Raw genomic sequence first — 27,665 nt, 5'->3', positions numbered from 1 at the left:
ACATGGCTTAACTTTAGATGAGCCATGTTAAAGTATGGCCGTCGTTCCCGGAACGAATTTCAATTTTTTTTTTTATTTGCGTAAGATGTCCGGGAATACGGAAGTACGTTACGCACGTCGCCGTTCAAAAAAATGACGTCACTTCGCGCAAAGCACGGCGGGAATTTCCGGCGTGGGAGCGCGCCTAATTTAAATGGTACGCGCCCCATTTGAATTGGGCGGGCTTGCGCCGGAACGTCTTTGCGATAAGTTTTCACGCAAGTGCTTGGTGAATCAGGCACTTCCACTGAAAACTTGCGGCGGTGTAACATATAGACGATACGTTACGCCGCCGCAAGTATATGTGAATCTGGCCCATAGGTTTACTGTTTTCCTTGAAGAAAGCTGTTTAGTGGTCCTTGACTCCAAGGAATCAGAACCACTGATTTACTGTACATTCCAATAGTATTGTTTCTATACGGATTATTTGCATGCTTTTTATTAGGACCTCTATGCTCTCTGTTGACAAGCAGCAAAAAAAAAAAAAAAAGCCTTGTATACAGTATTTCAGTTTGTGGAAAGACAATAAAATGTAGCATGTTGTAATAATCCTGCCCTAACCTACATACAAACCACTGTGTTAATCCTAATCCATAAAAAAATAATCATGAGTACATGACATGGGCACTGAATGTGACAAACGTGTCAAGGAAACAATATTACTTCTTCTTTATTATATATATTTTATTCATTCAGGTCTGAGATTACATTTTTAAGTCTACCTCATTTCTACTTAGAATCATTTTTGCAAACATTTTTCACATGCTCATAAACCTGTTGTTATAAGACACCAGTCTGTGATCATTGTGCGGGTGTTCTTCCTTTGGAAAGAGACACACTTTATTTTTTATTTATTTTTTAAATATAATTCTTTATTCAAGATTTTTTCAATTTTAACAAAACGTATAAACAATATAAACAATATCACAATATCAAGAGAAGGAATAAACCTATATTACAGTAAAAAACAAATCTAGTCATTCGACCAGACTAGAACAAGTAGATACAATCAGCAATTAGGACCTGCAGCATATCAAATTAACATGTCATAAACCCCAAAAATTCTGCCTGAATTCTTCCTTAATTTTAACTTTATTTTTTGAATAAAATAAAAAGTAAAAACATAATTGCATTTTAAATAACTAAATTTAAAAGGCAGGTTGGAAAACCTAAACTCTGCGAACAGCCTCACAAGTGTTGATTAGATAGTTAGCAAGCCAAGCAATAATTAGTTCATCTGTAATATTACCTTTACATTACATTATTCAAGCCCATTAATATTTAATTATAGTTTATAACAAGTTAACGCTAAACCCCAGGCAAGCAGCTAAATACATAGTTGATATACATATATTTGAACTATATTACTTACCAACAAATTTGTATTTCTGGCCATTCAATTCTTGGATTTACAAATTCCTGCTAAACAGCAAAGCCATATATAATCAATAAGTTGTGTGTATTATTTATCGCCGTGCAGTGTATCTAGTGCACTAATCATTAATCATAAAGGTGCTCAGTGCTGTATCAATCGCAAAATTGTGGCAATATTCTGTGACACCACAACTGAGCTCTTCCTCTGCTCTCAATATTTGTACACTACACTCACCAGAAGCCCTTGACTCATTTAATTAAAAATGAAGTCAAATGCACTGAACTCATAAACTGACATCTCTCCATAGACTCCAGACGATCTCCACTACTCCCTGGATATATCTTGCAAACATGGATAAATATATCACCAATATACCTTTAAACATCTTTAAGAGTCTCGATGTTGCACCCAGTATTACATGTAGGGAAAGATGGGGAGGCTTCTGGAACATTGTCACACAGCATCAGCTTCAGTGCATTTGACTTATTTTTTATTTAACCACTTCATTAGCCGCCCATGTACATATGACATCCACAGGAGAGATCTCCCATCCTGGGCAGACATCATATGACGTCCTGGGCTTCCCGGCCGTCTAGGGATCCGGTGCATGTGCCCGGTGGCCGTGATGTCCGCCAGGCACCAGCGATTGCCCGTGAGCACAGCAGGACCGTGGATTTGTGTATGTAAACACATAGATCCATGTCCTGTCAGGTGAGAGGAGACCAATGGTGTGTTCCAAGTACAGAGGAACATCGATCGGTCTCCTCCCCTTGTGAGTTCCCGCCCCCTACAGTTAGAATCACTCCCTAGGACACACAATTAACCCCTTGATTACCCCCTAGTGTTAACTCCAATGCCAGTCACATTTACACAGTAATCAGTGCATTATTATAGCACTGACGCTGTATAAATGTGAACGGTCCCAAAAATGTGTCAAAAGTGTCCGACGTGTTCGTCGCAATGTCACAGTCACAATAAAAATCGCAGATCGCCGCCATTACTAGTAAAAAAAATGCCATAAATCTATCCCCTATTTTGTAAACGCTATAACTTTTGCGCAAATCAATCAATATATGCTTATTGCGATTTTTTTTACCAAAAATTTGTAGAAGAATACATATTGGCCTAAACTGAGGAAAAAAAAGCTTTTTCAAAAAAAAAATTGTGATAATTATTATAGCAAAAAGTTAAAAATATTGTTTTGTTTTTCAAAATTGTCGCTCTTCTTTTGTTTATAGCGCAACAAATAAAAACTGCAGATGTGATCAAATATCACCAAAATAAATCTGTATTTGTGGGGGAAAAAAACATAAACATTAATTTGGGTACAGTGTTGCATGGCCGCGCAATTGTCATTCAAAGTGTGACAGCACTGAAAACTAAAAATTGATCTGGGCAGAAAGGGGGTGAAAATGCCCTGTATTGAAGTGGTTAAAGGAGTCAACAGCTTCTGGTGAGTACAGTGTGAAAACATTGGGAGCAGAGAAAGAGCACAGCTGTGGTGTCACAAAATATTGTCACAATTTGTGGGACTGCTACAGCACTGAACACCTTTATGATTGATAATTTGTGCACAATTTGTGCATAATTAGTGCAGACATTTTTTATTTAATACTTGTCTGGTTATATGGTTTGATTTTGATGCAATAATAAAAAAATAAAATAAACAAATATTACACACAAGAGCATGTTCAGCAAGATACTTTTTGATTACATACTGTACAGTATAGTGGGACTGTTAAGGTCTGATGACAAGTATTTCTATTCACAAAATAAGTGTTTGTATATGTGAATTTCTAAATATATGATTTATTTGTTGGTTTGGGGTTTTTGTTGCAACTGTTTGTGTGGGTGTAAAGTTCACAAGACAGAACAGCTAGGTTGGTAACCTCACTTTTTGACTGCAGTCATAACATACAGTTAGGCATCCTTCCTAGCCCCAGACTGTGATGAAAAATCAAGGGATCAGCAGTAGAGTGATTAACTCATCACTCTTCTCTTTGCCTCTCCCTCTTCTAATTTATTCTGCACTTGTAGGCAGGTGCAGTCTACTTTGTCCACTGCAGGTGGTGCTCTTGAGCAGCAGCACTGCAGTTGGAGAGGAAGTCAGGAGGAAAATGGTTCCTCTATGGTTTCCTGGGTCACTGGGGATTCTATCCCATTGGATGCTACTACACCATGTGACTCTAGCAGCCATCTTGGGTCAGGCAGTGACTTTTTAAGGACCTGGCTTGCAGGTTTGGCACGCATTTTGCAAGTGGGTAGAATAGAGACAGGTACCTCACCTGATAGGGACAGAACTAGTGGAAGAAAAAGGTTCTTAACAAGGAGGGAAAGTGTGCAACTTCTCTGGATATCTTCTTGTTTGGGCAGAAGACAGTGGGGCTGCATTCCCAACAGGCATTGGAAGTTCAGATGAAACATGCTTTCTACACGCTGTTGGAACTGTGAGTGTCCATGGCTGGACTGCCATTACCTGTCTTTGCATTATTTCAATACAACTTCTTTCTTTGCACTTGTATTGTGTGTTTTTTCCAACATACCACGCTGCACCCCACCTACACACTATGAATTGTAAAACACTGAAATCAATGCAAAGTATTTTAATGAAACTAGTTGCATTTAGAACTAGTTTAATAATATTTTACTTAATTCAGTTTGTGATGAACACAAAATCAGAACCCGGCCACCTTCACCAATTTGTGACAAACAGCTGGTTCAACTCACACTGCGCTGTCATCAATATGTGAGGATGACACTTTCAGTATCACCCTGCACAAAGATATTTGCAAGACCTCAATCTAAGTGCCAGCAGCATGAGAGGGATCACCACTGGGTTTAGTTAATTACGCAGTAAACCTGTTACACACCACGTCAGCTGGCACCAGATAGTTTATCGGACTATCAACCACTCACCTTAATGAATTCATAAAATCAATTATGACTTTAAGCAATAATTGTAATCTATTCACTACCAAAGGCATAATTAAAGTCCTAGCCATTTATGTATAATATGTAGTTCATGTTGTGGGGATGATGCCTGCTGGAGTGTAATGGCAGTGTATGAGAAAGGTTAACACTCCGTCTACATCTCTTTATAGTATTTATACACGCTATAAAAGCTTTTTTTTTTGCAAAAAAGAATTGTCCTATCTTTGTGAGGTTGAGAGAAAGTAATTTTTAGATCCTCTTCCTAGTGCTATGTGAAAGGGAGTTCTTATGGGCAACAGGGCCTCTTTAATTAAATTCACGTGAATAATGTAATGCAGGTCAACACATTCAAAATTTAGCAATGTAATGCAGTACATTGGTGATAACAAAGTAATGGGCCACTTTTTGCGATTCGCCACTGCGTCGCTTTAACTGACAATTGCGCAGTCATGCGATGTGGCTCCCAAATAAAATTGACATCCTTTTTTTCCCACAAATAGAGCTTTCTTTTGGTGGTATTTGATCACCTCTGTGGTTTATATTTTTTGCACAATAAACAAAAATACAGTGACAATTTTGGAAAAAAAATCTATATTTTCTACTTTTTGCTATAATAAATATCCCCCCAAAAATATATATATATATAAAAGAAAATGTCCTCAGTTTAGGCCGATACATATTCTTCTACATATTTTTGGTAAAAAGAAATCACAATAAGCATTTATTGATTGGTTTGCGCAAAAGTTATAGCGTCTACAAAATAGGTGATCGTTTAATGGCATTTTTTATAAAAAAAATGTACTAGTAATGGTGGCGATCAGCGATTTTTATCGTGACTGCGACTTTATGGCAGACACATCGGACACTCTTGATGCTATTGTAATTTCTACTATTGTCATTTATACAGTGACATAAAAATACACTGATTACTGTGTACATGACACTGGCAGGGAAGAGGTTAACAACTAGGGGGCGAGCAAAGGGTTAAGTGTATCTTAGGGAGTGATTCTAACTGTGTGGGGGCTGGGCTACCTGTGAAATGACACTGATCACTGCTCCCAATGACAGGGAGCAGAAGATCAATGTCCTGTCACAAAGCAGAACAGGGAGATCCCTTGTTTACACAGGTATCCGCCCGTTCTGAAGCTCCGTGACACGATCACGGGACACCGGCTCACATTGAGTCCACGGGTCTCGTGGGCACGGTCACGGAGGTCGTGGGAGGGGAGCGCGCACGGTGCAAAATTCAAAGCAATGTATATATACGTTGCTTTGCGCAGCCATGCCATTCTGCCGATGTATAAGTGCGTGAGGCGGTCGGCAAGGGTTAACTCCCACATGCCTCACATATGCATTACTGAATGGCCAAAGCTTCTGTGCTGAGAGCGCTCTCACTGTGTGTGCCCAGCACATAGACCGTGGCATTGCAAGGAACAGTCAGCCAGACCTCTAATGCACTGTACACACGATCAGGCTTTTGCCCGGCCAAACTAACATTGAAATTCCAAAGGCATTCCATCGGAGTAAAAGAGAACATGTTCTCTATCTAAACTCCGATGGAATTCCTCTGAAAAAAGTCCGATGGGGCATACACACAGTCAGAATTTCCGATGGAAAAAGTCACTCGGACTTTTTCCATCTGAAATTCCGATCGTGTGTACGGGGCTTTAGTCTCACCACACATGTTACAATCTGATTGTACAGTTTTCTTCAGGTCTATCAATGGCTATGTAGTGCTAGTGCCTCCCTATTTGGATACAAATTAGTCAAGTTGAAAAAATTCTAATTCATCTAGTTCAACCAACTGAAAAATCAAAAAAATAAAGAGAATACATAGAAAACCTACATCTACAGAATCCTATACCTACAAGTTGAGGTAGGTCCTCATATTACATAATTTTGGAAAATCTAGTACGGTTTATGGTGACCCCAACGTAACCTGCTCTAATAGAAGGACATCTAAGATCTGATTGCATAGGTGTGCACAGCCTGTTGCATTAGGATGTGCACCCCATAGCTCAAACACACATGCCTTTCTCTGCAGCCTCAGCTGCACTGGACAGTGAATGAATAGGAAGTGTTCTGTGCTGAGTGGATTCCTGTTCATTCACAAATTGAAGCATAATAAACACCATTTACTATACTTCATTTATGAATGAACGCATTATTGAGCGTGTTCACTGTGGTCATTTAGAAAAGAAAGGGGCTGGTTAATGACATAATTACTAGCCCCTTCCCCTGCTCTCCATCCTGGGCCGCCATAAGGGGGGTACAGGCATTACACCTGTAAGGGGCCCGAATGTTCCCAGGGGCCCGGCTGCCCCCCTTCTCAGCTTGCGGCTGAGAGGAGAAAACTTTCATTTCTGTAGTCCTCCCTCCCCCTCTCATGTCGCGGCGAGAGGAGAGAAAACACTTTCACTTAGCGGCCGGAGGAAGAGGTAAGTGAGACGCCAATGTCATGTCATTTGCGGCAACCCCAGCACCCACCCCCTGGTTCTCAATCCGCGACAGCATGACAGCATACACCCCCCCGGTTCTCAATCCGCCGCAGCACCCCCCGGTTGCCCATGCTTAAAGCTGTGTGAGGGGCCCCAAAATTTCTGATGGCTGCCCTGATCCTAATACATACAGCTGGGGGAGAGGAGAAGAGGGAAGCCATCTGCACTTCAGGTTGGGGGAGGAGTAACACAAGAGGAAGCCCAGGCAGTAGGGGGAATTGGCACTGCAGGTAGTGATTAAGGTGTGCCCAGGCACATCTGGCACACCCCCTGTGCACGCCTGTGTCTGATTGGTTCAGCATCTTCAACAAAAACATTGACAAGCAGCCACCTTCTAGCTCTCGTTTCTCTAATAAAAATGATTAGCTGAAAATGAATAACTGCCTGGTTGTGTTTGACTCCAGCGCTTTGCTATGCTCATTTTAAATTCGGTATATCAATAACACTTTTGAGCGCTCCTCCTCAGATCAGATTATAGAAATTTTTATTATCTCTATTTGTGAACATATCTTGCTCTCCTTGCTCCATTAAAAGCAAAAAAATGCCTGAAAGCTGTCATCGGTTTGACAAGAATCTCTGATAATGAACCAAACAGAGAACCAATATGCCAAAAATACTATGCTGCAACTGAAGGATGTATTATGCAAAACCATTTTATTTGTATTAAACAAAATCCTGTTGTGTAACAATATGTCATTTCCAAAACTGCATTTTATATTTATTTGCAGTCATCACAAATACCAATAGCAATGTTTTTTTTTTTTCTTCCAGTAAAAAACAAGTGTATTTATCTATGATAAATAAGAACGGTATAGGTTTCCATAATTCCTTACAAAAAGTGCTTAGCTTCCAGATCAGTACATTTAATGTAACCCAAATTAGTTTAGCTGTAGCTCAGGAAACACTCTATTGTTTCAGGTTGTTAACCACAAATGTCTTATAAAATGAAGCATGTTTACTGTCATTTTGCAGAAGTCATATCTTCCCTTATGAATTTGGCAATGTAGAATTTTAAAGATACCAGTGTGGGATTGTTATCATGCACAAGCCAAAGCTGTCAGGCCTCATTACTTCCAAGACAAAAATCACAGAATAATGTATTAAGTGCCTCTGTAGAACTATGTGCTGCGTTGATGCTATAGAGTGGTAATATAATGACACCAACAGACTCAGATGGGAACTGCACTCCGCAGACTCGACTTCTCCCGGCAAAACGCTGTATATGTGAATGTACGAGTAAGACAAGACTGTACACTGATTTTTTCTGCGGCAACAAGGCATGAACCTATTCCAAGTATTAAATCTTCAATTTTATAATGTGTCATTCAATGGAATTTTATGGCGCCACTATAATTATCTTACATTCAATTAAAATTCTGCATCGTGGTACATTTAAATAATTATTCTACATAAGGATCTCTTTACAAATATGTAAATTTGACTTTTAGAATATATCAGGTTTTTAATAGATGGTTACATTTCTAAGTCGTTAAATCATTTTTGGCTGTTATGTAGACTAATTTGTTCGGTATTGTAAGACTCAGCTGATACTACGTTTCTGAGTATAAATCACATTCGCAGGGTAGCTTTTTTTATTTATTTTTCAATTCAGCTGAAATATGTAAATCTATGCATTATATGAGAGATTGTGAGAGATTTCAGTTGTTTAAAGTGGATGTTAATTCTAACTGTTTTACAGTATGTGTGCCTCCTAAAGCACTGTCTATTATAGACATGTGCCCTTTAACCACTTAAAGTGGATGTAAACCCGAACTTTTTTTTTTTTATGTCACAATGTACAGTACACAATTTCCTATAATCTGTGCCCAGTCTTGCCACACAGAGTTAATCCAGCTCTGAGCAATCCTCTTTTATTTTTCAGTGAAATAAAATGGACTTACAGAGAAAAACCTTGGTCCGTTCCGCCCCCTTGCTGTGAGTGACAGGCTATTAACATATCTCATCCACTAACCTGGAGACAGGCATTATTTTTCAATTCCCACCCCCACTCCTTTTCTGAAGTCATGTGGTTACTTTTCTGGATTTTGACTGGATGTTAGTGATCATAGCAAAATTCGGTGTAAGGAATACATAGGAAAAAATGCATGTTGACAAGGGGAGTGAATTTAGTGTAAGGGGAGTGTAGAGGAGGGCGGGGAGTCTACTGACACCACGACTCCACCCACCGAGCTTCAGACAACAGACCCACCCACAGAATCTGCAGTTTTTCAGTTCTTATAACAGACAGAGGGGAGACATTTGACAGGTAAGGATACATGCAGGAGTCATGTATATCCTTATAGATCAGCACTATGGTAGTAGTTTAGAAAGGATAAGAGTGGGTTTACATCCACTTTAAGGACCACCTACCGTAGATGTACTGCTGCAGAGAGGCTTTATTACCTGTACATCATTTTGTGCAATAGAAACTGGGGGTTTGCACGTGCGGGTGCTGATTGGATAGAGGGGGGGCCAATCAGTGGGTCCTATGGACCCAATGTCCACCGGTCACCCATGACCGTTCCCCAGAGGGGGAAGAACAGTGATCTACATATGAGAGAGTTGGCGCTTGCACCAGCAGCGATGTAAACAGAAACTCCTAAAAACGATGGAACTTGTTAAAAACTTAAGTTCATACTACAGCACTTGAAGGCAGCCCAGTGAAGATGTGAAGCATATCTGGAATCTGGGGTTATTTTTTGGGGAATTTTCAAGCTAGGGTTGGGGGAGTTGGGGAGGGGGAGAGGAGAGAGAAGGGACCTGGAAATAATTTTTCCAGGTCCCTTCTCTCTCCTCTCCTCCTCCCCAACTCCCCCAACCCTATCTGGAAAATTCCCCAAAAAATAACCCCCCTCCCCCTTCCTTCTGGTCTCCTGGTCCATATAGTATACCCTGGACCCTTAAAGTGGAGGTTCCCCCTAAAAAAAATTTCTAACAATACATTCAGAAGACTGATTACACTGCGGGTATGCTGGGGTTTTTTTTTTCCCCGTACATACCTCGTTATCGCCGTAAGAAGACAAACGCCAGAAGAAGCCGAACGTCGCTGCGCAGGCGCCGTATAGAGCCGACTCTATACGGCGCCTGCGCAATGACGTTCGGCTTCTGACGGAAAGTCGTGACGCGCAGTATGCGCCAGTCGGAGGAACGTCAATCAACTAGGAACGCCCAGTCCAGCAAGAATCATACCCGGAAGCCGAGGGATGAAACGGCGATAACGAGGTATGTACGAAAAAAACAAAAAAAAACAGCATACCCGCAGTGCAATCAGCCTTCTGAATGTATTGTTAGAATTTTTTTTAGGGGGAACCTCCACTTTAAGGTCTTCCTCTACAACAAGTAAGTACCTCTATGGGTTAATGTACTGTACATTCAATTCAATAAACATGTACTAGGACTCATCCTGATCAAGTGCATAAGCAAACACAATCTTCCATGTTAGTAAGTGTACAACCTATCAAGCACACGTTAATTTGGTCTATGTAAACATGGTCACATGTGCGGGTAATTATATGTGCCCCTCCCCCTTTTTTTCCCACATACATTTTTTCACACATACATATATGTATATATATTTTTTTTTGCCCTTATGTGTATGTATGTATGTATATATATATATATATATATATATATATATATATATATATATATATATATATATATATACCGTATTTATTGGCGTATAAAGCGCACTCCAATTTTAAGAGGGAATTTTCTGGAAATTTTTTTTTTATAAATAAACAACTTTGAAGAAGCAATCTAAGGGTCAGTGCCCATGAATGTCCATCTGCAGCCTGATTAATTAAATTAAAGAGTAAACATTTTACTACATGATGAAGATATTTCTTCTGTCTCCACAGGTGCAATATTGTGTGGCCTGATTACATTGCCTCCTATAGATAAGCAGATCTGTGTATAAATATATATAAATAAATACGGTACTTGTTCAGTTAGTGCATTTGTATTTATTCCAGCTACTTGCCGAAGGAAGCACCTTGCATGTAAGATCACACACATACCTCAAGGGGAAGGAGGAGGACGAGCACCTGCCGGAATATCACCGAGAAGTCTCGGCTGTCACGTCACACATGCACAGTCCCACCTCCGCCATCGGCACTGGATCATCTCTGGTGGCGGAGGCGGGACTGTGCATGTGTGACGCGACAGCCGAGTGAGAGCCGAGAGGAGATGGTGGCTCGGTGATTAACGGCGGGCCCTCGTCCCCCTCCTTCCCCTATCCTATGCTATCGGTGTATATATCGCGCAACCACGATTTTCCCCTGATTTTATGGGGAAGAAAGTGCCCGGTATACGCCGATAAATACGGTAAATATACACCGTCATGGCTAAAATTGTTGGCACCCCAGAAATTTTTCCAGAAAATCAAGTATTTCTCACAGAAAAGTATTGCAGTAACACATGTTTTGCTATACACATGTTAATTCCCTTTGTGTGTATTGGAACAAAACGAAAAAAGGGAGGAAAAAAAGCAAATTGGACATAATGTCACACAAGAGCTCTGCTGACAGAGCATATAAGCCCAAATCCAACATGGCCCCCGTCAGGCTTGAGAAAGGAGCGCATGCTCCGTAAACGCGTCGCCGATTGGTTCTATGAATCACCCTGAAGTACCGTCATCCACACGGCCCATCGTTCACCTGGAACTGATGTCACAGCCCCGACTCCCTGTGTGATCGAGATACAAGAAATGTCGGTATCCACAGGCGCCACCCGCTCTACAACATCACAGCCATACAAAGTGACTCTCCTGGATGTTCCATGGTTTTACACGCCTAATTTTACTCACGTTTGTGAGTATATTCACTTTACTTGTGTAATAAATGATATGCAACATACTGCACTTAGAGTGGCGCCATTGTGTTCTCTCCCCAGCAGAACAGTGATCTGCATATGTAAACAAGGCAGATCGCTGTGCTGACAGTGAAGAAGATGGAGATCTTGTGTTTCTGCTAAGCAGGAACACAGATCTCTGTCTTCAACCAGTCAGACCATCCCCCACACAGTTAGCAAGCACCTCCTAGGGACACACTTAAACCTTTGATCGCCCCTGATGTTAACTCCTTTCCTGCCAGTGTCATTAGTAAAGTGACAGTGCATATTTTTAGCACTGATGACTGTAATAATGTCACTGGTTCCCAAAAAAGTGTCAAAAGTGTCAGTTAGTGTCCGATTTGTCTGGCACAATGTCGCAGTCCCGCTAAAAAATCACTGATCGCCGCCATTACCAGTAAAAAAATAAATAGAAATGCCATTAAATTGTCCCATAGTTTGTAGACACGTTTGCGCAAACCAATCAATAAATACTTATTGGGATTTTCTTTTACCAAAAACATGTAGCAGAATACATATTGGCCTCAATTGATGAAGAAATTAGATTTTTAATTTTTTTTATTCAATATGTTTTATAGCAGAAAGTAAAAAATATATATATATATTTTTTTTTTCAAAATTGTTGCTCTTTTTTGGTTTAAAATACTGCAGAGATGATCAAATACCACCAAAACAAAGCTCTATTTGTGAGAAAAAAGGACATCAATCTTGTTTGGGTACAGTGTCACACGACCACGCAATTGTCAGTTAAAATAACGCAGTGCCGTATTGCAAAAAATGGCCTGGTCTTTCATTCACAGAGGTCTTTGAATTAATAAACTACCCTCTGCACACTGCTATAAACTCTTTCTAGCAAACTTTGCAAAGAAAAACTGGGATTTTTAGTGCATGCATATTGCAATACATGTTTAAAGGGGTTGTAAAGGTATTTTTTTCCCCCTAAATAGTTCCCTTTACCTTAGTGCAGTCCTCCTTCACTTACCTCATCCTTCCATTTTGCTTCTAAATGTCCTTATTCTGAGAAATCCTCACTTCCTGTTCTTCTGTCTGTAACTCCACACAGTAATGCAAGGCTTTTTCCCTGGTGTGGAGAAAGCCTCTTGAGGGGGGAGGGGACGAGCAGGAGTGTCAGGATGCCCATTAACGCACAGCTCCTTTCTGCAAAGTAGAGTGTGTTCTGACTTGCCTGCTCGCCCCCTCCCCCCTCAAGAGGCTTTCTCCACACCAGGGAGAAAGCCTTGCATTACTATGTGTAGTTACAGACAGAAGAACAGGAAGTGAGGATCTCTCAGAAGAAATAAGGACATTTAAAAGCAAAATTGAAGGATGAGGTAAGTGAAGGAGGACTGCACTAAGGTAAAGGAAGCTATTTAGGGGGGGAAAAAATTACCTTTACAACCCCTTTAAGCTGGCCAACTGTGTAAAAGTAAACCCTCTAATGGCCAGTCCTACTCTGCTTTGCCACTGCAAATGCTACGATGAACACAGTTCCAACATGGGGTAAGCAAACACAAAATCAGGGATAACTAATAGGTTCAGGTCTGGTCACTGACCTGTAGTGCAACAGAAATAAAATATACATGCGCTCAAATCCTAATAGCTTGTACATGGCAGCTTGGCATTTCTTAGAATAAACTTTCTAATAATGGTATAAATGGGCCATGCCTGTTTAAGAAATGACTGTAGTAAAGCCAAAACTTTATTTTTTAAATTTTGGCTAAGGTAGGGAATGATTAGGATCCCTGCCATGATTTTTTTTTCTTTGCTGTTTGTGATCTATCTGGGAGATTTCCCTTCACTTCCTCTCCAAGAGACACAAAGGAATTAAACTGAGATTTCTCTACAGTGAGAAGATATCCCTTCTTAGACAATTGTCACTTCCTTTTGCAAAATTTTCCCACACTTCCTGCCCCCCGGCCCCCAAATGTTGGATATTTCCCCTCATTTCAGATCTACCCCTCAGATTTACAGCAACTGCACTTTCCACTTGTAGTTTGCACTTGCAGTGCAAAGTGGAATTGCCTTTCGTAAATAACCCCCAAAGGTTTAGATTTTCACATTCTGTAACACAGCTATGTGGGTCAAATTCTAAATTGGTGGGTGATAACAATGTAAGGGTGACCAATCACTGCCCATAATTTTGAAGCGATATAACTGATTTAATCGTGTTTTAAGATAATTAGTAGGCATAGAATTTTACAAGTGATAATGACCACTTTCACTAATTGGAAGTGCTCATTATTACTCAAAATATATTTCAAAAGCCTCTGTGATTTTTTATCAATTGTGCTCTTGACTCTGTAGGAAATGGGTAGGTACTTTTATTGCTAATGTCCTTAATGGTAGCACGGAGTGAATAAAATAATTTCAACACATCCTTACAGAGCAGCAATCAAAACACACAAGCAGATCCCTGTTATTCTTGATGAGCTGCAAGGCAACCCTATCCACCCTGAACGTTTTAAGGTTCTCATGGTTACCCATTTAGTTCTTTCAGTTACCAGAGCAGCCAGTTTCCAATTGTCATTTCAAGTCAAGGTTTGATAATAAAATTGGGCAACCAGAAATGTTCCTGTTTGCACACTTTTTATCACACTCAGCCCCATAAGTTCAAATGAAACTAAACACAGTGCTGCATGTGTTTTGCATCTGAAAGCCCATATTGCAAAGGTTGAATAGCCACCAATGTATTTTTTTTATAAAGCATGGCATGCTTGCTTTCTGACTACTCTTCACTTTGCTTTCCTCAGGCAGCATTGCTCTCTCCTCCTGTCTGCATCTTCCTCTTCTGTTCTGAGCTATGCTGTATATGGTCTACAATAGGCAAATTCAAGTAATTACATTGTTTGCTTTTAAAATATACAGTTGTTGACATATTAATTAATACAAAATTAAATGTATGTGTGTCTTTTATATCTGCCTAGTGTTCGGCTTTTAAGCAATGCCCCCTCTGCATTACATGTAGACTGTTTCACATTTAAAGTGTTATTAAACCCACTACAGTATAACCACTCTGTATATTTGCTATTAACAGTTTCAGACGGCAAACGCGGCAAAACGCCGGACCGGTGTTTAGCCGCGTTTTCGTTTATAGGCGTTTTTTTTAGAAACACTTCTAAACACAGACACGGCAAAACGCCGCTAAACACGGCATTTAAACACGGCAAAATGGACGTTTTAAACGTGGGTTACTATCTGTCAATTTTAATCATTTAGGAGCAGTTGTAAAAACGTCCCATGTACATGGAGCCTTAAAGGGTCACTAAAGGAAAACATTTTTTTTGCTGAAATGACTGTTTACAGGGTATAGAGACATAAAAGTTAACTGATTCCTTTTAAAAATTATTAAAAGTAGATAAAAATCAATCCTATAATGTGCCTCTAGTTTCACTTTCACTTTTAAACTGGCTTCATGTTTATGTGAAGTAGAGAGACACACAGAACAAAAACAAACAAATCCAGGGCAGTGTTTTGTTTTTAAAATGAATCTGATTGGTTCTGTTAAGTTTTAGACACACAGTAATGAAAGCTTAGACCACTGTGAGAAAGCTCCCAGTACTGTGGTTATAAGGAGCCAGACAACCAGGAAGTGTGGCGATCAGAGCAGAATTACAGCTACTTCAAAGCAAAAACAAACAATGAGGACATGAAACCAGTACTGCAGTAAGGTAAAGGAAGCTATTTAGATTAAAAAAAAATTCCTTTAGTGACCCTTTAAAGGGTTTACTAACCCCACAACAGTAAAATCAGTCTGTATATGCAGTAAAGCATGCTTGTTATACTCACTGTGGATCCTTTGCATTGTGTAAAAAGGATGTTTGATCCTGTATCCTCTGATCCTCCTCTTCGTCTACTGTCTCCAATCCATCTCCTGATAGAACAGAAGCTGGGGGACAAGATGCACATGCTCAGTTTAGTGTGTATTAATAGAGAGTTTGTTTTTATTATTCTTGGGAGGGTGCATGTGATCAGCACAGGGCCAATCAGCACTGTCCAGACAGAGAGTCAGGGGTCCTGCAGCCTCATAGGACAATCAGTTTTAACCAAACACTGATAGAAGTCACAAGACTGCTATATACTGCTGATGAGAAAGGGTATTTAGCGGTTTATACTTACTAAAATAATTGCATTTTCATGTTCTGTGTACTGTGGAAAACCATATATAGTGAATGCAGGGTCCTGGGTTTAGTAACACTTTAAGTTAGCCATATTTCCCAGATAATTTTGCCTTTTTATGTTTAATGAAAAGAAACCACTCGGATATGGGTATGTAAATGAATTTAAGATGATATCCTCCTTAAGACCAATATAAACTAAATGTTAAGGCAATACATACTTGTATCAACACAATGGGGTTGGTTTACTAAAGGCAAATCCACTTTGCACTACAAGGGCACTGCATTGCACTTGAAATTGCACTGAAAGTGCAGTTGGAAGTGCAGTCACTGTAGATTTGAGAGGTAGATGTGAAATGAGGGGAAGCTCTGCTGATTTTATCATCCAATCGTGTGCAAGCTAAAATGCTGTTTTTTATTTTTCTTGCATGTCCCCCTCGGATTTACAGTGACTGCACTTCCAAGTGCAATTTCAAGTGCACTTTCACTTGTAGTTTGCACTTGTAGTGCAAAGTGGATTTGCCTTTCGTAAATAACCCCCATTGATTAAGATCTATGTGAGTTCACACATACCCTACTACTGAATGCTGCAGTATAACTTTTAATATTTTCCATCTGCACTCACCTAACACAACCTCTGGTAACCTATACATGAACAGAGTATACAAGTCATTTCATTGAAATCTCACGTCATGAGATGTTTATTTGTATTATGATAATTAGAGCAACTCCTTGCATATGTCATTGAGTAACAAAAAAATGGCCTTTGCTATTCTTCTGTCATTGTATGATGTTGTACATGGTTACTGTGTGCACATTCACACAACCTTACAAGAACTTCCAATGCTACTTTATTGTGCCTGAAGCACAAAAGGAGAAAGAACTTGCAAAAATATGTCTCAAACAAGATTTACAAGTCAAGGTCTTCACTTTTAATAAGAAATCTTTTCTTCGTCTTCCTTTATCAAGATGTCTTATTTAAAATGAAAATTATAGAATGTTCAATGCAGACCATGTCATGGTCCGCTTGAACTGTATTCTGTGTGTTCTACATTTTAGCACATTATAATTAAGAATAATATTTCTGAATTTTTTGTTCCTTTGTGTGGCGGCTATACCTCATCAGCATGTCAGAATTGAGTAGTTCTGAAATAGGACAGACGCATTACAGGTTATGTGATGCAGTGGTGGTTTGCCTCTTGTACTGTTGCTGTTCAGTAGTCATCAAAATACACTTGGTCAAACATACAGATTATAGGCTCAGTTTACAAAGCTGATTTTTCGAGCTTGACCAAGGTTTTCTTGATTCCCTGCTCATATCTATAAAAGATACATTCTCAAAGGTGTATAGCATGATTTACTATGTATATTTAAGTGATATTAATTTAAGATAAGCTAAAGAAGTTGAGTTAAAAACGAAAAAAGCACAAATATATATATATATATATATATATATATATATATATATATATATATATATATATATATATATATATATATATATATATATATATTAGGGTTGTCCCGATACCACTTTTTTGAGAGCGAGTACAAGTACCGATACTTTTTTCAAGTACTCGCCGATACGCAATACTGATACTTTTTTTTTATGTCATGTGACAGTATTTTTTTTTTTTTATTTTACACTATTTCTTTTTTTTACTATTTTTTTTTTTACATTGATTTTTTTTTTTAGAGGGGTGGTAGTGGATTGTCAGTGTGTTTTTTTTCTTATTTTTTCTTCTTCTTATTATTATTATTATTATTATTATTTACATTTTATTTTTTTAATTATTTATTGCAATTTTTTTTTATTAGCCATGTTGGGGGGCTTTGGTGAGATATCAGGGGTCTTAACAGACTTCTGACATCTCCCCTTTAAGAGGGACACAGATTCCCCAGTCCCTTTCTCTGCAGCCTCAGCTGAAATGAATGGAGAGAAGCTCCTCTCCATTCATAAACTGAAGCATCGTAAACACAGGTTACGAAGTTTCAGTTATATGAATGGACAGACTCAGTAATCACTGACTCTGTCCATTCAGAAAAGGTAGGAGCTGGGTTTACCGGCTCCTACCTCCGCTCTCCATCCTGACATATTGAGGGGGGAGAGCGGCACGGAGGGGGAGAAGACGGCACGGAGGGGGAGAACACATTACGGGGGAGAGCGGCACGGAGGGGGAGAACGGCACGGACAGGGAGAAGACGGCACAGACGGGAAGAACACATCACGGGGGGAGAGCGGCACGGACGGGGAGAAGACATCATGGGGGGAGAGCGGCACAGATGGGGAGAAGACATCATGGGGGGAACAAGACGGCACGGGGGAGAAGACATCAGGGGGGGGAGAAGTCAACACAGAGAAGACTTGTAACTCCCCCCACCACCCGTTACCTGACTGTACAAGTATCGGGTGAAGCATCGGAGCATTTCCCCCAGTAGAAGTACTCGGGAAATGCTTGGTATTGGTCCCGATACCGATACTAGTATCGGTATCGGGACATCCCTAATATATATATATATATATATATATATATATATATATATATATATATATATATATATATATATTGCTTGCTATTTGATCTATGTAGAATTTACTGCAGAACAGTGAATTAATTTGTTACGTTTCAAACTTTGATGCATTGTGTCAGTTCATTGACATCATTGATTTTTTAAACATGTGAAGCGCGTTCTCAGAGATCATTATAAAATATATTACATGCAAGCCATGGGTAATACTGTGATGCCTATTGACTACAATTCCAAATCTAAGCTTGATTGTCATCTATTTTACTATATTATGCTATCCTAAGTGGACCAAAAAAAGGGTCCCCACAAATCTCTGAATGAAGAAAGATGTAATTATTTTGCAGTGAGTAAATCTACTAGAGTCATTTGCTAGATATGACATGAATACACTGTAGAATATCAACATGTCCATACATAGTCAAATTTGAACATTTTATATTTGATATCATACCCTTGGATGAGCTTCATTTTATTTGACAACCGCTGTCTGATATCAGGTGTTCGTATCGTGTCTATGATGTAAGTACTGCAGGTCCCAGGTTGTCAACATTGATTTCTGCCTTATAATCAGAGACTATGGGCCAGATCCACAGACGAAGTACGCCGGCGTATCTACTGATACGCCGGCGTACTTTAAAATTTCCCGCGTCGTATCTTTAGTTTGAATCCTCAAACCAAGATACGACGGCATTTGGGTAAGATCCGACAGGCGTACGGCTTCCTACGCCTTCGGATCTTAGATGCAATACTTCGGCGCCCGCTTGGTGGAGTTCGCGTCGTTTTCCGCGTTGGGTATGCAAATTAGCGATTTACGACGATCCACGAACGTACGCGCGGCCGTCGCATTTTCTAACGTCGTCTGTAGTCGGCTTTTTCCGACATATAGTTAAAGCTGGTATTTTGCGGTGTATAGATAGACTTGCCATGTTAAAGCGGGAGTTCACCCAAAAAACAACTTTCTGCAGTTAGATCCAGCATACTGCTGACATCTGCAGTATGCTGGTCTTTTTTTTTATTTTTTGGTACTTATCGTTATAGCAGTATTTTTTCTATGGCTCCGAGCAGGAAATCCTTCGGGGAATGGGCGTTCCAGAAGGCAAGCAAGTTGATTGACGGCCTTCGATAGTGCGTCACAGCTTCCAAAAACAGCCGAGATGACACTTGGCTGTTTACGGCGCCTGCGAGCTGACTGCGCAGGCGCCGTAAATTGCCGAGCGTCACTCGTGTATCGTCGGAAGCCGTGACGCGCTATCGAAGGCTGTCAATCAACTTGCTTGCCTTGAAGGGAACGCCTATACCAGGAAGTAATCCCCGCTTGGAGGCATAGAAGAATTACTGCTATAACGATAAGTACCAAAATAAAATAAAAAAGACCAGCATACTGCAGATGTCAGCAGTATGCTGGATCTAACTGCATAAAGTTGATTTTTGGGGGAACTCCCGCTTTAAGTATGGCCGTTGTTTCCGCGTCGAAATTTGAAAAAAAAAAATTTGCGTAAGTCGTCCGTGAATAGGGATGGACGTAACTCACCTCTAAGTTCAAAAAAATGACGTTGTTGCGCGGGGACGCGCTTCATTTAAATGAAACCCGCCCCCAACCCGCCCAATTTGAAATCCGCCGCCAGAAATACACTACGCCGCCGTAACTTACGGCGCAAACTCGCTGAGGATTTGAATATACGCCAGGTAAGGTACGACGGCGTAGTGTATCTCTGATACGCTGCGCCGATCCAAATGTATGTGGATCTGGCCCTATAAGAATAGTGGGAGGAAAATTCTTCTATATGCAACTGTGAAACACACCAATGCATTTTGACCAATCAGAGAGTTATTGCTAAAGACTTCAGAAGGACAGACCCATTGAGAGAAAAAGTAATTGTTTTTAAACTGAAGTTCAGCCAGAGCATTCTCTTCTTATCAAACATACACATTTATGGTTCCATGTAAATCTTGTTGAAGAAAATTTAAAAAAATTGTCATAGCTAGTAAATGTCTTAGCAGATGGTCTACAGGGAGATATAACATACGCAAATTAATGCAGCTCTGTACTTATTAATACATCATTTTAAATGCAAGCCATGTAAGTACTGCACTTAAATTTGATTTGACATTAGCCTCCTGTAATGCTTTGTACAACATAGCTCTCATTCGGAAGAAGGGGAAGTTCATGTGCTTACGGAACGTAATGTTAGGAAAGAGCAAATAGAAAGATCTAGATGATCTCATCCTCACAAATTTATCTTTAAGGCCAGAGGAGGGGCAAAATCTGAAAGTGTTATTTAATGACAGCAGACAAAACACAGGTCTGCACTGTCACATTAGGGTGGGACAGTTTTCAGTCCTGTATAAACTCTGACTATATTGTCTTGGGCAGTGGTGCTCAAAATTTTTGGGAGGACGCAAACAAACTAAAAAATTCTGAAAAATACTGAAAAAAAAAAACACCAAATGTAGCTACTGTGCCATCAATTGCAGCCACTGTACCCATCAAATGCAGCAACTGTGCCCATGAAATGCAACCACTTGAGCCCCAACAAATATTGCCACTGTGCCCGTCATATGCAGCCACTTGTGCCTCAACAAATGCAGCCACTTGTGCCCGTCAAATAATGCCACTGTGCCCCCGCCCGCTCGCTGACTGCCCGGCACTTAGCCCATCTTGGCAGCGGGGGACTACAGCGGGCTGTGGGTTTAGAAGCGGGTCAGGCGGCAGCTCCGGTGTCCTCCATTTGTCTTGGAGCACCTGTGCCTTTAGCCAATCAGGCGACAGGTAACAGACCCGCGCCTCCTGATTGGCTGAAAGGCAGTTCAGTTTTAGAAAAGCGAATATTCATTCGCTTTTCTAACATACCTGAGTGGGCTCTGAGTGCAATGCTTTGCGATCTCAGTCCACCTTTTTTAAAGCCTATTAGAGCCTATGGCTCTAATAAGGTGCTTCAAAAAAACACCACCGCCGCAGGAATTCAGGCGCTCGTCGTCCGAAAAGGGGCCAGACGCCTGAATAGGGGGTGGCTACAGCGGCCATGGATAGATTCATGCTATGCATGAATTTATCCATTCTACACAGAGGGGGAGGCGTGATAGAGGGGGCGGCACCCTGGGGCTGACACAGACCTCCTAGAAGCTGAACTGAGCAACTGGGAGCAAAAGAAAAAGGTGAGTATGTGCTGCTGAGGATGACAGCATCATGCCAAAACTGAAGAAGTATCCTTTAAGATTGTAGTTCCTCGCAGAATATGTCAGTTTTAGGCCTCCTTATTTTTTATACAAATGTCAGATCCAAGGTACAGGCTTCAAGCGAACTTTAATGTGGGACTAGAATATCTTTGCATAAGGTTTGCAAGGTGGTTGCCACTGGGTATACATTTTTACGCAGAGGCTGGGTTCACACTATGTTTGCATGTGGCTCACATCAGGGGTCTGGTGCATCCTCGTTCACCATTTCAGGTCAGATTTCAGCCCAAATTTTTGGAGCGGATATATGTGAACTGGGTCTATAGAGAGCCAGTCAAAATTTCCCGCTATTGCGAATTGGATGCCTAGAACCCGCATCCAATTTGCAATAGTGTGAACCTGGCCTTATAGTAGAGATCATCACATTCCCAGATTCACCTTGTTGAAAAATTTGGTGGGTGAGATGGGAATCGGTGTGGCATTGTAAAGTAATACAACAGTCATAGTATAGTAGTTTCTGAGGCTAATTGAATGCAGATAAGGCACCAAGTGCATTTAATTACCACCTTAATCAGCCACAAAACCTGTGCAATTAATATGTGTTTGACTTTAAAGGGATGAGGTGGCAACCCTAGTTTTCATATTCATCTGGACTTGTTCTGTTATGCCTCATACACACGATCAGTTTTTCCGACAGGAAAACGGCTGAAATTTGTCTTGCATACACAGTCACTCAAATCTTGGCTGAAATTCCGAACGTCAAGAACACGGTGAGTTCAATAGGCAGTTCGGCTCTTCTGCTTGATTCTGAGCATGCGCTGTTTTTTTTGCGTGTCGTAATTGCATACAGACGAACGCAATTCGCGATAGGAATTTTTCCTGTCACGAAAATTCCTGCTCTCAATCTTTTCTTGGCAGGAAAACTGACAGAAAAAGTGTGATGGAGCATACACAAAGTCGGTTTTCCTGACAAAAACTTCACATCGCACTTTTTCTGTCAGGAAAACTGATTGTGTGTACGAGGCATAAGATGTTTCATAGCATTTCCAAGCCAATTCTTCCTTTTCAATGGAATGGAAGAAGTGGCTTGGAGCAATTAGGAAACGTATTCAACATTACAGAAAGGGTCTAGTTGAACGTGACTAACTACTACAAGCTACTAACACCTGTCATGTTCCCTTTTCCCAAATGTTAGTTGTTGCTAAGCAGGAATTGTAGAGCCGGTCATAGATTAAGTGATTTTCTTTCCTGCAGCCAGGAGTTGCAGGAAAGGAAGTTGCTTGATTCTTTCATCAACACAGTCAGGAAATCCCTCCCACAAAGCTATTGTGTTCCCCTGGCGGGAGGTGGGGGGGAGCCATACCAGCCAGGAGAACACACAGTGGTTTTTGCTAGCAGCTATAGCCAGTAGTGTATTTAGATTTTGTGCTGCCCTAGGCCTGACTAAACTCGTGCACCCCCTAATTTAAATATGACCCACCTCTTCCTGTCAAGGCCACACCCATGTTTTGTTTAAGACCCGCCCTGACACTTCCGAGTGGGGACACTAGTTCTGAGGGCCTGGGGGGGAAATGGATTCCCTTAATTTGCAAAGATTTCCTCACTTCCTGTTTGGCTATGGGGCAGGAAGTGAAGTAAAATCTCTGAAATGGGACAGGGATGGTAAAAAATTAACTGACAGGGGCTATAATCCGCCCTTACTATATCCAAAATGAAAAAAAAAAAGCATTGCCTGCAGTTATACGTTAAGCACAAATTTCTGATAATTTTATGGAGATAACTAAGAAGATATAACCATGCCAATGGTGCAGCAGAAAACATATAGCACAGTGAGGAAGGTTTGTGGTTTAGGATGATAGGACAGTCAAAATTAGAAGCATGGGGGCGCTAAACTAAATTGCCTCTCAGCCCTGTCCGCCCCATAAGACTGGCACTACACTAACAGTGTAGCGCAAGCTGGCGGGGACTCTTTTTCGGTGCTGCTCCCCTGCAAAGTGCTGCCCTAGGCCTGGGCCTTATTGGCCTAGGCCAGGATTGGCTATAGCCCCCGGCAATAATCGCATCAAAAATCCGACATGCAGTTTGCTGTCAGTTTTGAACCTTGGACAGTGCCTGCTGAACCAGCAAAGGTTCGAACAGTCTATGGCTGGATTAAATGCATGGAACAATGTGACTTTGCAAGCATGCTGCAGACAAATTGTTGGTAGATAGCAGTAAATTGCAGGTTATAAAAATGTCACTCTGAACATGACGCTTCAAACACCTATACAGATGCAGGGGAACCAAGTAAGTTAGTTAGTAATGCTATCTACAAGATTAATTGTTACCCTTCATTATACTTACTATACCAAATGCATTATGTAGAAGTAAGCTTTTATAAAAATGAATGCATGTATAGCATAAACATTATTTTTACATGGATCCAGATGGATTTCCATGATGCCGCTTGCTAATTATAGCACCTTGCCCACATTACTAGTAATGCTATCAAGCCTGCCTGTCTCATAATAAATGCTTTCAGCTGCACCAGCACTTCCACAATGCATAACACATGCTTGTATAACTCCAAATGATCAAAGGCTTTAACATTTGCACTGTGTCAGTGGTATTAGTTGGGTCCATTATGATTCTAATTATTTCTGTGACAGTTTATCAAAACCCTGTAATCATTTTGGCCTCAGGTAGAATACATGTTTGGCTGGTGGGTAAAAAGAAAACAGCAAACAATAATAGGTTCATGAATATGATAATAATCCCTTTAGCACCAAAATGAGTTAGGCAAGACTCCCTTGTTGTATTACTAGGAATTCCAAAGTGAATAAAGATCTGAATATTACTCCCTGTTTTCACTATATGCTTGGCAAGAAAATAAATGGAGCTTGCCCTTTACTGTGTGCATGGATTCTAATAATAGTACAATCAGCAAGGTCATCTCTGCTTAATCCTTTGACACTGTAATGTGTCATATTCCTTGTGTTGCTTGACCTCACAAAGGTTTGATAGATTAAAAAAAAAGTTAAGATGCAATCAAACATAATCTCTGAATTTAAAGCGGAACTATCAAATCTTATTTATTTTTTGTATTTTTTTGTGCATTATCTTGGGAAGGAGTAAAATCTAATATCTCTCTCATTTTTAGGGACGATTGCTGTCTGTTTTTAAAGCCCACATTCACCTTGAGCCAGGGCCGGTGCTACCACTAGACAAACTAGGCAGCCGCCTAGGGCGCACTGTTGCCTTGGGCCGCCCGGCCACTGGATTCCCTCCATGTCTGCATGCTCTGCAGGCTGCAGCATGTAACTAATTCAGTCTCAGGCAGCTGCTCCATCCGAACGGTAGTGTAATTAGAGACGCAGTGCAGCCAGCACTAGAGGAAGCAGAGCTGATGCTTCCTGTATTGTGCCGCCTCCTGTCACATGGGCAGGTCAAAGGAGTGGAGTCAGGGGTGAAGCCAATGGGGGGGGGGGCGGCAAAATTTGGTTTTGCCTAGGGTGTCAAACATCCTTGCACCAGCCCTGACTTGAGCAAAGCATTAAAAAAATCAGTCCCCATCATCTAATGCAAAAAAGCAGGTCCAGTTAAAGTACTTGCCCCTTCTCTGGCTTTGTCCCCCACAAATTCACGGATCCACCTACAAAGGGCCTAGAAGTGCTGCAATAGGGAAGTAAAGGTGAGTGGGGAAAAATAAAGGGGGTGGGGTTCTTTTAACCACTTCCCGACCCCCGCATGTACATATACGTCCACAATATGGCACGTACAGGCACATGGGCGTATAGGTACGTCCTCGCCTATTAGCGGGTGGGGGGTCCGATCGGGACCCCCCCCGCTACATGCGGAGGTCGGGTCCGCTCGGGGAGCGATCCGGGACCACGGCGCGGCTATTTGTTTATAGCCGCTCCGTCGCGATCGCTCCCCGGAGCTGAAGAACGAGGAGAGCCGTGTGTAAACACGGCTTCCCCGTGCTTCACTGTGTCGGCGCATCGATCGCGTCATTCCCTTTATAGGGAAGACACGATCGATGACGTCATTCCTACAGCCACACCCCCCAACAGTTGTAAACACATACTAGGTGCACCCTAACTCCTACAGCGCCCCCTGTGGTTAACTCCCAAACTGCAACTGTCATTTTCACAATAAAGAATGCAATTTAAATGCATTTTTTGCTGTGAAAATGACAATGGTCCCAAAAATGTGTCAAAATTGTCCGAAGTGTCCGCCATAATGTCGCAGTCACGAAAAAAATCGCTGATCGCCGCCATTAGTAGTAAAAAAAAAAAAATTAATAAAAATGCAATAAAACTATCCCCTATTTTGTAAACGCTATAAATTTTGCGCAAACCAATCGATAAACGCTTATTGCGATTTTTTTTACTAAAAATAGGTAGAAGAATACGTATCGGCCTAAACTGAGGAAAAAAAATGTTTTTATATATGTTTTTGGGGGATATTTATTACAGCAAAAAGTAAAAAATATTGCATTTTTTTCAAAATTGTCGCTCTATTTTTGTTTATAGCGCAAAAAATAAAAACCGCAGAGGTGATCAAATACCACCAAAAGAAAGCTCTATTTGTGGGGGAAAAAGGACGCCAATTTTGTTTGGGAGCCACGTCGCACGACCGCGCAATTGTCTGTTAAAGCGACACAGTCCCGAACTGTAAAAACCCCTTGGGTCTTTAGGCAGCAATATGGTCCGGGGCTTAAGTGGTTAACATATTGACCAGAGATTTTTTTTTTTTCAATCAGCTAATCAAAAAAAACAATGCACAGTGTGCCATTGTATTCTGATCACTGATCAGCAGCTGTAGCTGGTTGGCTGCAACCAGTCGGTAGAAAAAAAAAGTCCTGGGAGTCCTGCTGTTAAAAGCCTGTTAACTCAGGCAGCATATAACTTTAAAAAAAAATGAGAATAAAGTGTTACTAAATCCAGCACCCCACATTCACTATATCTGGTCTCCCACTGTACACAGAACTTGGAAATGCAATAGTTTTAGTAAATACAAATAGTTAAATACCTTTTATCAACAGAAGTATATAGCAGTCTTGTGACTTCTATCAAGCTTGTAGGAGGAGTGTTCACTCTGCACACAACAAAAAACAAAAATGCCCTTGGGACTTTTAAAAAGTAAAAAGTAAAAATGATTTATTTAACAAACATTTAAAAACAACAATTGATACAGAAAAGAAACCACATATTAAATATTGACATATAAATCAGTATTGCATTTTTGTCATAGACCTTTCCATTAAATCTGATTGTGTCATGCAGATGACTGTCAGTAGTCTAGGATGAATGTGCTAGGTCTCGACGCGTTTCGCGAGAGGAGTCTCGCTTCTTCGGGAGAAGCACAGATAGATGTGGATGATGGAAGACTCCTGCCCTACTAACTGTAAACGAGACTGTGTACAATAAGATGACATTGAATGTGTTCAGGGGCAGCTGAAAAAAGTGTCCAACTGCCTCTAAAAGTCAGTTTAACAGCAGCAGTGTACATGGGGCCTAAGGTAACTGAGATATTGTCTACACCAGGGATCTTCGAACTACAGCCCTCCAGCTGTTGTGAAACTACATGTCCCATGAGACATTGTAAAACTCTGCAATCACAGACATGACTAGGGATGATGGGAATTGTAGTTCCTGAACAACTGGAGGGCCATAGTTTGGAGACCCCTGGTCTACACATAGACAAAAAAAGGTTACAACCCCAAAAATAGGTGGACTTGATGAATCACTTGTTATTTTTCTGCATCTACTCTTCTATGTTTCTATAACAGTCCATTATTTGTGGCCTGGAGTTGTATAATGTACTTCAATGATATTTAGTGTACTAAAGCTTTATGAATTAATAATCAGGTCCCCAGAAATTCCCCTTTTGGGACTATCACTTTTCAGTATTATCTTCTAGACTTATATTGCACCAGACTACGGTCTACTTAGCTGCAATTACAAGAGCTAAACTTGGCCTGCTACAAACTACACTCATAAATATTGTATTTTGTTAACATAACCATGAATTTGACTTGACCTGCATACTGACTTCAAAATCCTTAAGGCTGGAGCACCAGAGACCTGCTGTGATTTGCAGTCTCACCCAAATCTCAAAAATGTGCCAGTGCATGCTTTATAGCCCAATTGTACATTGTAATGTACACCG

This window comes from Rana temporaria, chromosome 4, assembly GCF_905171775.1.
Source record: "Rana temporaria chromosome 4, aRanTem1.1, whole genome shotgun sequence".
In the NCBI taxonomy this organism is placed as follows: Eukaryota; Metazoa; Chordata; class Amphibia; order Anura; family Ranidae; genus Rana; species Rana temporaria.
This window is presented reverse-complemented; position numbering follows the sequence as displayed.